Here is a 10,206-nt window from a genome sequence, read left to right on the forward strand (position 1 = left end):
AGCAAAAAAAAAAAAAAAGTCTCCAAAACTGGAGTTCAGAGAAAATTTGACTCCTATCGTGCAAGACCTGGTAGACAATTAGAACTGTCACCATCACATTAACAGCACTTAACGCTGTCATGTTTGAGAGAATAGAGAAAATCAAGCTCCACTCTTGCTTCACATTTGACAAATACTCTACAAGCGTTTCTGTTCATGCAACCAAGTTTGAAGTCCAAAATTCACACATAGAAAACCTGCTGCAGATTTCTTTGAAAAACTGAGAGCTAATCTCCTGAAAAGGATGGAAGCTGTAAAAAAGCAAAGGACTGACATCTAAATTCTGAAAAAAAACTTCTGTGTCATTTTCTGTTAAAATATGTGTTTCCACATTTTTCTGGTGCTAAAAATGCTTGTACTCAATTGTAATGTTGACTGGAAATTAAATAAATGAAGGGTGCTTTCTAATTTTAGCACAGCCTTGCATATGTGGAGTTCAGAAAAGCTTGTTATCCACTTGTGTTTGCAGCCACAGAAAGGTGTTGACCTGAGCACATAGTGCTTATGGACAATGTGTTCTGCAGGGGTTGTTCTAATGGTGACTGAAATGAAAGCATTGCTTCCTTGATTAATGGGAAATGTTTATATTTCTTTAGAATCTAACATGTTGAGTTAAAATGCATAACTTGAATGCACAAAATAAATGTGCTGATAAAGATTTAATGGAAAAACACTGGTATCCTGGAATGGGACCTGTGATGCAATTAGTGATGCAACTGTCTATGCTGCAGAAAGTGACATCTTGACAAGCGAAATCAGTTTAATTCTAGTCTGTATATCTAACATTTGTCATTTCAAGATTGCTGTAAGAATATTATAAGACTTATAAAACTTATTTCTATACATTTTTATGTAAGTGACTGTACTAAGGGAAATTATGTCACTATATTAGAAGGTATTTTAGCTTGTTTTAAGAAATATGCTTGAAAAAAGGAAAATGATCTGCCATATATCCATCCATCCATCCATCCATTATCTTCCGCTTCTCCGGGGTTCGGGTCGCGGGGGCAGCATCCTAAGCAATGAAGCCCAGACCTCCCTTTCCCCAGCCACTTCCACAAGCTCTCCAAGGGGGATTCCGAGGCGCTCCCAGGCCAGCTGGGCGATATAGTCGCGCCAGCGTATCCTGGGTCTTCCCCGGGGTCTCCTCCCAGGTGGACTCGCCTGTGACACCTCCCGAGGGAGGCGTCCAGGAGGCATCCTAACCAGATGCCCGAACCACCTCAGCTGGCTCCTCTCGACGTGAAGAAGCAGCGGCTCTACTCCGAGTCCCTCCCGGATGACTGAACTTCTCACCCTATCTCTCAGGGAGAGTCCAGACACCCTGCGGAGGAAACTCATTTCGGCCGCTTGTATTCGCGATCTTATTCTTTCGGTCATTACCCAAAGCTCATGACCATAGGTGAGGGTGGGAACGTAGATCGACCGGTAAATCGAGAGCCTTGCCTTATGGCTCAGCTCTTTCTTTACCACAACAGACCGGTAAAGAGCCCGCATCACTGCTGACCCAGCACCAATCCGCCTGTCAATCTCCCGCTCCCTTGTACCATCACTCGTGAACAAGACCCCGAGATACTTGAACTCCTCCACTTGAGGCAAGAGCCTATCCCCGACCCAGAGAGGGCTCTCCACCCTTTTCCGCCTGAGAACCATGGTCTCGGATTTAGAGGTACTGATTCTCATCCCAGCCGCTTCACACTCGGCTGCAAACCGATCCAGCGAAAGCTGAAGTTCGCGGCCTGATGTCCCCAATAGGACCACATCATCTGCAAACAGCAGCGATGTGACCCTGAGGTCACCAAACCGGACACCCTCCATCCCTTGACTGCGCCTAGAAATTCTATCCATAAAAATTATGAATAGAATCGGTGACAAAGGGCAGCCCTGACGGAGTCCAACTCTCACTGGGAACGAGTCTGACTTACTGCCGGCCATGCGAACCAAACTCCTGCTTTGTTTGTACAGGGCCTGAATGGCTCGTAGCAAAGAGCCATGTACCCCGTACTCCCGAAGCACCTCCCACAGAATACCCCGGGGAACACAGTCGAATGCCTTCTCCAGATCCACAAAGCACATGTGGACTGGTTGGGCAAACTCCCATGAACCCTCCAGAATCCTGGAGAGGGTGAAGAGTTGGTCCAGTGTTCCACGACCAGGGCGGAACCCGCACTGTTCCTCCTGGATCCGAGGTTCGACTATAAGCCGGACTCTCTTCTCCAGTACCCCTGCATAGACCTTGCCAGGGAGGCTGAGGAGTGTGATTCCCCTGTAGTTGGAACACACCCTCCGGTCCCCTTTTTTAAAAAGAGGCACCACCACCCCAGTCTGCCAATCCAGTGGCACCGCCCCCGATGTCCACGCAATGTTGAAAAGGCGTGTCAGCCAAGACAGCCCCACAACATCCAGAGCCTTGAGGAACTCAGGGCGGATCTCATCCACCCCTGGAGCCTTGCCACCAAGGAGCTTCTTAACTACCTTAGCGACTTCGGCCTCAGTAATGGACAAGCCTATTCCCATGTCCCCAGACTCAGCCTCCTCACTGGAGAACGTGTCGGTGGGATTGAGAAGGTCCTCAAAGTACTCCTTCCACCGCCCAATGACGTCTTCAGTCGAAGTCAGCAGCACACCATCTCCACTATATACAGTGCTAGTGGCACACTGCTTTCCCCTTCTGAGTCGCCTGACGGTTTGCCAGAATCTTTTTGGAGCCGACTTAAAGTCACTTTCCAAGGCCTCACCAAACTCCTCCCATACACGGGTTTTTGCCTTGGCGACAACTGAAGCCGCAGATCGCTTGGCCTGTCGATACCTGCCAGCTGCCTCTGGTGTCCCACAGGCCAACCATGCCCGGTAGGACTCCTTCTTCAGCTTGATGGCATCTCTCACCTGGGGTGTCCACCACCGGGTTCGAGGATTACCGCCCCGACAGGCACCAACTACCTTACGGCCACAGCTACAGTCAGCCGCTTCAGCAATGGAGGAACGGAACATGGCCCATTCTGAGTCAATGTCCCCCACCTCCCCCGATATCTGGTCAAAGTTCTGACGGAGGTGTGACTTGAAGATCAATCTGACAGGTTCTTCTGCTAGACGTTCCCAGCAAACCCTCACTATACGTTTGGGCTTGCCTGGTCTGACCGGCATCTTCCCCCACCACCTGATCCAACTCACCACCAGGTGGTGATCAGTTGACAGCTCAGCTCCTCTCTTTACCCGAGTGTCCAAAACACATGGCCGCAAGTCCGATGACACGACTACAAAGTCAATCATTGAACTGCGGCCTAGGGTGTCCTGGTGCCATGTGCACTTATGGACATCCTTGTGTTCAAACATGGTGTTCGTGATGGACAAACTGTGGTTTGCGCAGAAGTCCAAAAACTGAACACCACTCGGGTTCAGATCAGAGAGGCCATTCCTCCCAATCACACCCCTCCAGGTCTCACTGTCATTGCCCACGTGAGCATTGAAGTCCCCCAGTAGGACAATAGAGTCTCCAGGAGGAGCACCTTCAAGCACCCTTCCCAAGGACTCTAAGAAGGCTGGGTACTCTGAACTGCTGTTCGGTGCATAAGCACAGACAACAGTCAGGACCCGTTCCCCAACCCGAAGGCGTAGGGAAGCTACCCTCTCGTCCACCGGAGAAAACCCCAACATACAGGCACCAAGTCGAGGGGCTATGAGAAAGCCTACACCTGCCCGCCGCCTCTCACCATGGGCAACTCCAGAAAAGAATAAAGTCCAGCCCCTCTCAAGGAGATTGGACCCAGATCCCAAGCTGTGTGTTGAGGTGAGCCCGACTATATCTAGCCGGTATCTCTCAACCTCGCGCACCAACTCAGGCTCTTTCCCCGCCAGTGAGGTAACGTTCCAAGTTCCAAAAGCCAATTTCAGCAACCGAGGATCAGAACGCCAAGGCCCACGCCTTTGGACACTGCCCGATCCACAACGCACCGAACCCCTACTACTGCCCCTCCCATTGGTGGTGGGTCGATGGGAGGGGGGACTCATGTAACTCCTTCGGGCTGGGCCCGGCCGGGCACCATGAGTAAATGCCCGGCCACCAGACGCTCGCTGGCGAGCCCCTCCCCCAGGCCTGGCTCCAGGGTGGGGCCCCGGTAACCCTGTTCCGGGCAGGGTACACAAGTCCTGCTTTTGTGTCTTCATAGGGGTTATTATGGATCACACTTTGTCTGACCTGTCACCTAGGACCAGTTTGCCATGGGAGACCCTACCAGGAGCTTTTGCTCCAGACAACATAGCTCCTAAGATCATTCAAGCACGCAAACCCCTCCACCACGATAAGGTGGTGATCCAAGGAGAGGATCTGCCATATAGTGAGATAAATTTAATTTGGTTTTCCCTCTCAACTCCCAAATATCACCCCAAAGAAGCTCCTGTCCATGATATGGATTATCACTGCTTTTTGCATGCCAATCTGTCTTTATGCAGTTGAGTTATCACTTGGCGGCATGGAATAGCCCAACCAATACCCAGGTACGGCCAAATAAAAATGATACTATAATTGATATGATGGAAAAAAAAATATTTTAACACTTACAGTATACGTAATTTGCATTCTCATAGGGCCGTTGATTCACTGGGGCCCTAGGCAGCTGCCTACCTTTTGCCTAGTGTATTTTATTATCTAAAACAACCAGTGAACCTACATGTGTCTGAGTTTTAGTATGTGATACTGAAAATAGTAAAATGCATTAAACATGAAACCACTCTGACTGGGTTTGTTTATATCTTAATTTAATCCTTTAGAAATGCTAAAATCCTGGTGGAAATTGCCCTTTAAATAAGGGCCGGTACTGAAGTCAAGGGTGATAATGTAGTATGTTCCAGTATTGCATAGGAGTAGAAGTTAGTCTAAGGTATAATTAAAATTGATGTCTGTATTGATCAAATGAGTACCTGACTTTGCAGTCTTCATCATAATAGAAGAGCCACGGATAATACGAATGACATAGTGTTGAGTCGATGTGATGCAAATCCCCAAGAAACATCTAGAGGACTGCACTATTTTGAGCTGGATTTCAGCACTTTTACGACTGGTACACTTGGTTAATTTTGCAATATGTCACTTGGAAGCTGTGCTTAGAGTTAACATATGCAGAGTTGCTTTGACTTTAAATGATCTCTGGATCAAAGGCAAGGCAAGAAATGCAAACGGCTTATCCTGCTATGCCCTCTGCCAGCCTCGGCTGCACAGGGGAGGGGATGATGAAACTCACGTTAACACCAGCGCAGCGTTTAAGCTACAAAACATTCACAATTATCTTAGCAAACACTCACATGTTAGCCATAGCAAACATTCCAAACTGCATGGTCAAGGACAGTGGGTCACAATATAGTGATTTTCCACTGCACATTTAGGGTTACCCTGCTTTAAAGGGGAATTCCACTGATTTTTCAAAATTTCTGCATAATTCAGCCAATGAGATGTCATTCAGAGTAGTTTGATGTGAAACGGCACATGGCAGGAAAACTTACTGGCTAAAATGTCTTTACAGTAGTGGTTATAGTAGCCGGGGGTTGTGGAGTAGAATGCAAATCCAAAATGAGAACCTACATGTGTGTTCTGAGTTTTTACATGTAATGTTGATAACACTAAAGTAGAGCTAAATCGGTAAAAAAAAATCTATTTTGCCTCACAACAATGAACATGCCTATGCATAGATTTTAATAAATACATTTTAGGTCAAAACCTTTTTCAAAACTATTGCGAAACAATATCCCCAGGCCAGCTTATAGAGGCATTAAACACAGTATGGATCCCATCACCACCACTTTTAACAGTTCTGACTAGGTAAGTTTCTCTAGAACAGAGCATATCGCATCAAACCACTTCAGAAACCCTCAGTGCCATCTAAATCTTCTAATAAGGCGTAATGATTTTTTGGGAACTAAAAAGTATTTTTTATTAAGTAGAATCATGTTTGTATTTAGACTGCCCTTGCTTCATTGTTAAGTACAGAGTGGAAACAAAAGGGTACATTCACAACTAGGTACATATAGCTAAGCTCTCCTCTTGGTTAGGCCTAATGATATAGATCACCTGTGTCAGGCTCCAGGCCTCGTGGGCCAAAACACTGCAGACTTCAGCGCACTGCCTCATTAAACACACCTGATTCAGCTCATCAGCTAATCAGCGAGGACTTCATGAACTGAATTCTGAACGTTAGATGAGGACAAATGTTAAGCTCTACAGCACTTTGGCCCAGAAGGTCCCCAGTTTGGCATGCCTGTTTTAGATGAACTATCAGCATAATTACCTAGAGACAGAGAAATCAACTAAAATCACAATTTCATTTCCAAGTGGACTTCTGGAAGTCCTACATACATCACTGGCTGTGATTAAGAGTAGCAGCTTAATCAGTGAGTTGTTAGAAATAGAAAACACCAGCAGCAGCTCTATAACTCTATTAGTGCTAACAAACAGCTAGAATCCCATAGGGACACTAGCAGAAAATTAGCATTATTGTAGAAGTGATTTTTCCTCATGTATGATGGTGTTTTGACACTTATGCAGCAAATGGAAGGCCTTCCTCTAACAGTCACAGTTCGCCACAACCATTTACTTATATAGAAATGTACAAACAATTGGTGGAATTTGTCTTTAACAGATCGATTTTAGCCTAGGTTAATTAGCTGAGTTGAATAAGATGTGCTCTGAACAGATATAACAAAATGTGAAGTGGAAGCATGAGCAATAAAGCAGTAGTCTTCTTCCAAACCAGTAAAAAAATCCATATTGTATTCATTAGTTAGAGAGGTGTAATACTGACAGAATTCTTTCAGCAATTCTAAAGCTCCTGAAGATGTTTTTGTAATGTACAACATATTTCTACCACTTTCACTTATGCTTTAGTAGCTTGCAGCAGTGCATAAGTAAGACATTCATCACTCCAAGGTGACATTAGATAATTGTAGAGCCTTGTTTTTTGGCCTTGGTTGAGGTTTTTTTTTTCTTTTCTACTGCTTTTGCCCATTACAGGCCTGCTGTGGCTCATAAGCCATGCAGTATGCTGAGCGAAACACAGGTGGCAGTATTTCACTAGCTGACATTTACAGCATAATGACTGAGGAAGTGGCCAAGGCCAGATGGTCACATTACCATTCAAACAAAGGTTTGTGGGAGTTCACTGGGATGTTCCCCAAAATCTGAAAACGAGCATTTGTTCGCCTCCCACGCATATGAGACTGTAGTTTCATCGCAACATCAATAAATCAGGAGCTGTCTCACGACAAATCACAAATAAGAAAATGGCTAGTGCTTTCCACAGTTTTGACAGCAGCAGATAATAATGTTCAGGATAAAAAAATACAGAGCAAACCACTTATTAGCTTTGTACTCACAATTAATCGCTAAGAGACTGCAATTCTCAGGAGGCTATTTCTCATGAGCATTCTGAGGTACTGAAATTAATAAGCTAGCGCTGATAAAACAAAGGGTGGTCTCACAACACAAGCTTCCAATCAAGGGTTGTGCTCAATTGTAACCCATTAATTCTGAGTCATATATTAGATTCTATATAAAGCAACCTCATTCTTATTCTTCAAGAGTTTATCTTAAAATGTGCCACCTCACCTCCTAAAAACCCAGAGCCATATTTCTCACACCAGCCTTCTATCTGCCAAGGAGACAATACTGGCTCATCCTATTCTCATCACTCCCTGTCCCCGACATGCTGAAGTGGGCTAATGGGGACATTAGCATGAAGCACAGATCTCGCTGGCACATCTACAGGTTGAGGCTTTACATTGCAGAGGCATGGACCACACAGAAGTGTCTTCACTGCTAATGTCTTACTTAGATTTGCTAAATTGCAATTTTGGTGATTTGGGCAGGCCATTGAGTAGCTTTCAAGCACTGTAAATCTCACAGATGATTAAATGTATTTTATTTAGCTGTTTAAGAGCTGTTGATGAGCTCTGCTAGTGGAATTAAATACTGTGCAGTAGAATTAAATACTTAATTAGCTTAGTTAGCAAGAAATACACTATTAAAGATGTCAAAAAAGGATATTTGGAACAATGGCACAGAAAAACAGATACTGGTTAGCTAAAGAACATTAGTGGATGGGTCTTTGAAGTAGTAGTTCTCAAACTGGTCCTCAGGGACCCCCAGATGGTCCACTTTTTGCCAACACATGGAGCAACAATATAGACCATCTGGAAGTCTTTGAGGACTGGTTTACGAGCCACTGCTTTAAAGAATGATTGTTGAAAATCTTTTCAAAGTTCAAAGATCTACCACAAAATGTAAAGATTCATTACCAATTGATTACGCTTTCTTAGAGTTGCACATTGAAGCCAAGAACCATTCAGGAACCTTTATTTTTTAACAAACTACACCCTTTATAGACTAGTACATCAAGGGTTCTTTAATAAAAACCATGGTTATAAACAGAGAAAGATGTGAGAAAATTCCTTAATGTTTCACTACATGTTCAGTGACACTGTAAGGCAGTGTTGGTAAGGCTAAGTCCAATGTAAGGCCTCCATAACAGCTGACATTAATCTACATAAACATTTATAAACACTTATTCCAAAAGACATCATTTGTTATAAAGGTTGCATTTGGCTTATGTCAAGATGTTATGTCAAGAATTAAATAATTAATTAGCTTAATTAACAAAGAAATACACTCTTAAAGATGTCAAAAGGGGTTATTCGGAACAATGCTGTCGAAAAACAGATTATGGTTACCAAAAGAACCTTTCAGTAGATGGTTCTTTGAAGTAGTGATTCCCAAACTGGTCCTCAGGGACCCCCAGTTCCTGAGACATAGAGCAAATGTATGGACCATTTGGATGTCCTTGAGGACTGATTTAAGAAGCACTGCTGTAAAGAAAGAGTGTTGAGAATCTTTAAAAATTTCATTATTTTTAACAGCGTACTCTGAGGGTTCTTTAGTAAAGGCAATGGTTATAAATAGAGCCAAAGGAAATATCAGGCATTAACTTAACTTAAAGATCAATTTGACTGTATAAAATTGTTTTTTTGCATGACTAGATTGTTCTTTTCTAAGAAGGAAAACTCAATGTATATAGTTCTTTTAAAAACTTTTGAAAAATGGCTCTATAAACCAGAAGGTTTTCCCTGTTAGTTACAAGTTATAGAACCCTTTTAGCTAAGAGTGAAGTCTTTACTCTGGGCCTGGAGGAACAAGTGCAAGAAAGATGTGAGAAAATTCCTTAATGTTTAAGTAAATGTTCAGTGACACTATACTGTAGGGCAGTGTTGATCAGGCTGATGAGGCCTCCATGACAGCTGACATAAATCTACATAAACATTTACAAACACTTACTCCACGAGATGTCATTTGTCATAAATGTTGTATTTACCCTTATCAGCCTTAAAGACAGACAACACCTCTTGAAATAAGTCTTTATAAATGTTTATGTAGGTTTACAACAATTATCACGACAAGCTTATGTAGGTTTCATGTAGCCTTATGAACATTGCCCTACAGTAATGTGTTATCAAGAGTTATTTAGGGTTAAATTCCTGATTGTGATCAAATTAACATCTCCAAAGATATCTGGATGTTATACAGTTTCATAGTGCAATTACCTGGAATAAATTCAGTTAGTGACCTGGATTAAAGGCTTGATTGGCAGAAGGTCAATTTGTGGTTGCTCAATGTCTGGAAAAAAGAGCCTTTCCTGGAAATCAATGCTGAGAACATACTGACCCACAGCAATATTCTAAACATCTACTCTAAGACTCAATCAGCCTTCAAGATGAGTCCAACCAAAAGAAATATCAGGTATTAACTGCTTATCTGATAATATACAGGTCTGTAAGATTAGCTAGTCGTGCACATCCTTCATGCCTATCACCCTATCCATGTTCCAGAGAACATTATAGAATGTAAAAGTGGGTCCAGGGGCTATGCCAGGAGCAATTGTGCAAAAGCTAGTAGGAGGTTTGGCCTTGAAGCCCAGATTAAACCTCTGTCAGACCAGACGCTGAATGTCAAGGCTGCAGGGCTTTGGGGATTAGGGTCCACCTACACAAAAGGAGAGATCCCTGCCTTTAGAATCTAAATGGAAATATGACAGGAAGATAGTCAGAAGCCCATCTTTCCCTAAGGTGGGCGTTTGGTCTGACAGGAGAGTATAAGTATGAAGGCTAATGGAGAGAGATGGAGAGGAC

Source organism: Pygocentrus nattereri, chromosome 25, assembly GCF_015220715.1.
Source record: "Pygocentrus nattereri isolate fPygNat1 chromosome 25, fPygNat1.pri, whole genome shotgun sequence".
NCBI classification, from domain to species: domain Eukaryota; kingdom Metazoa; phylum Chordata; class Actinopteri; order Characiformes; family Serrasalmidae; genus Pygocentrus; species Pygocentrus nattereri.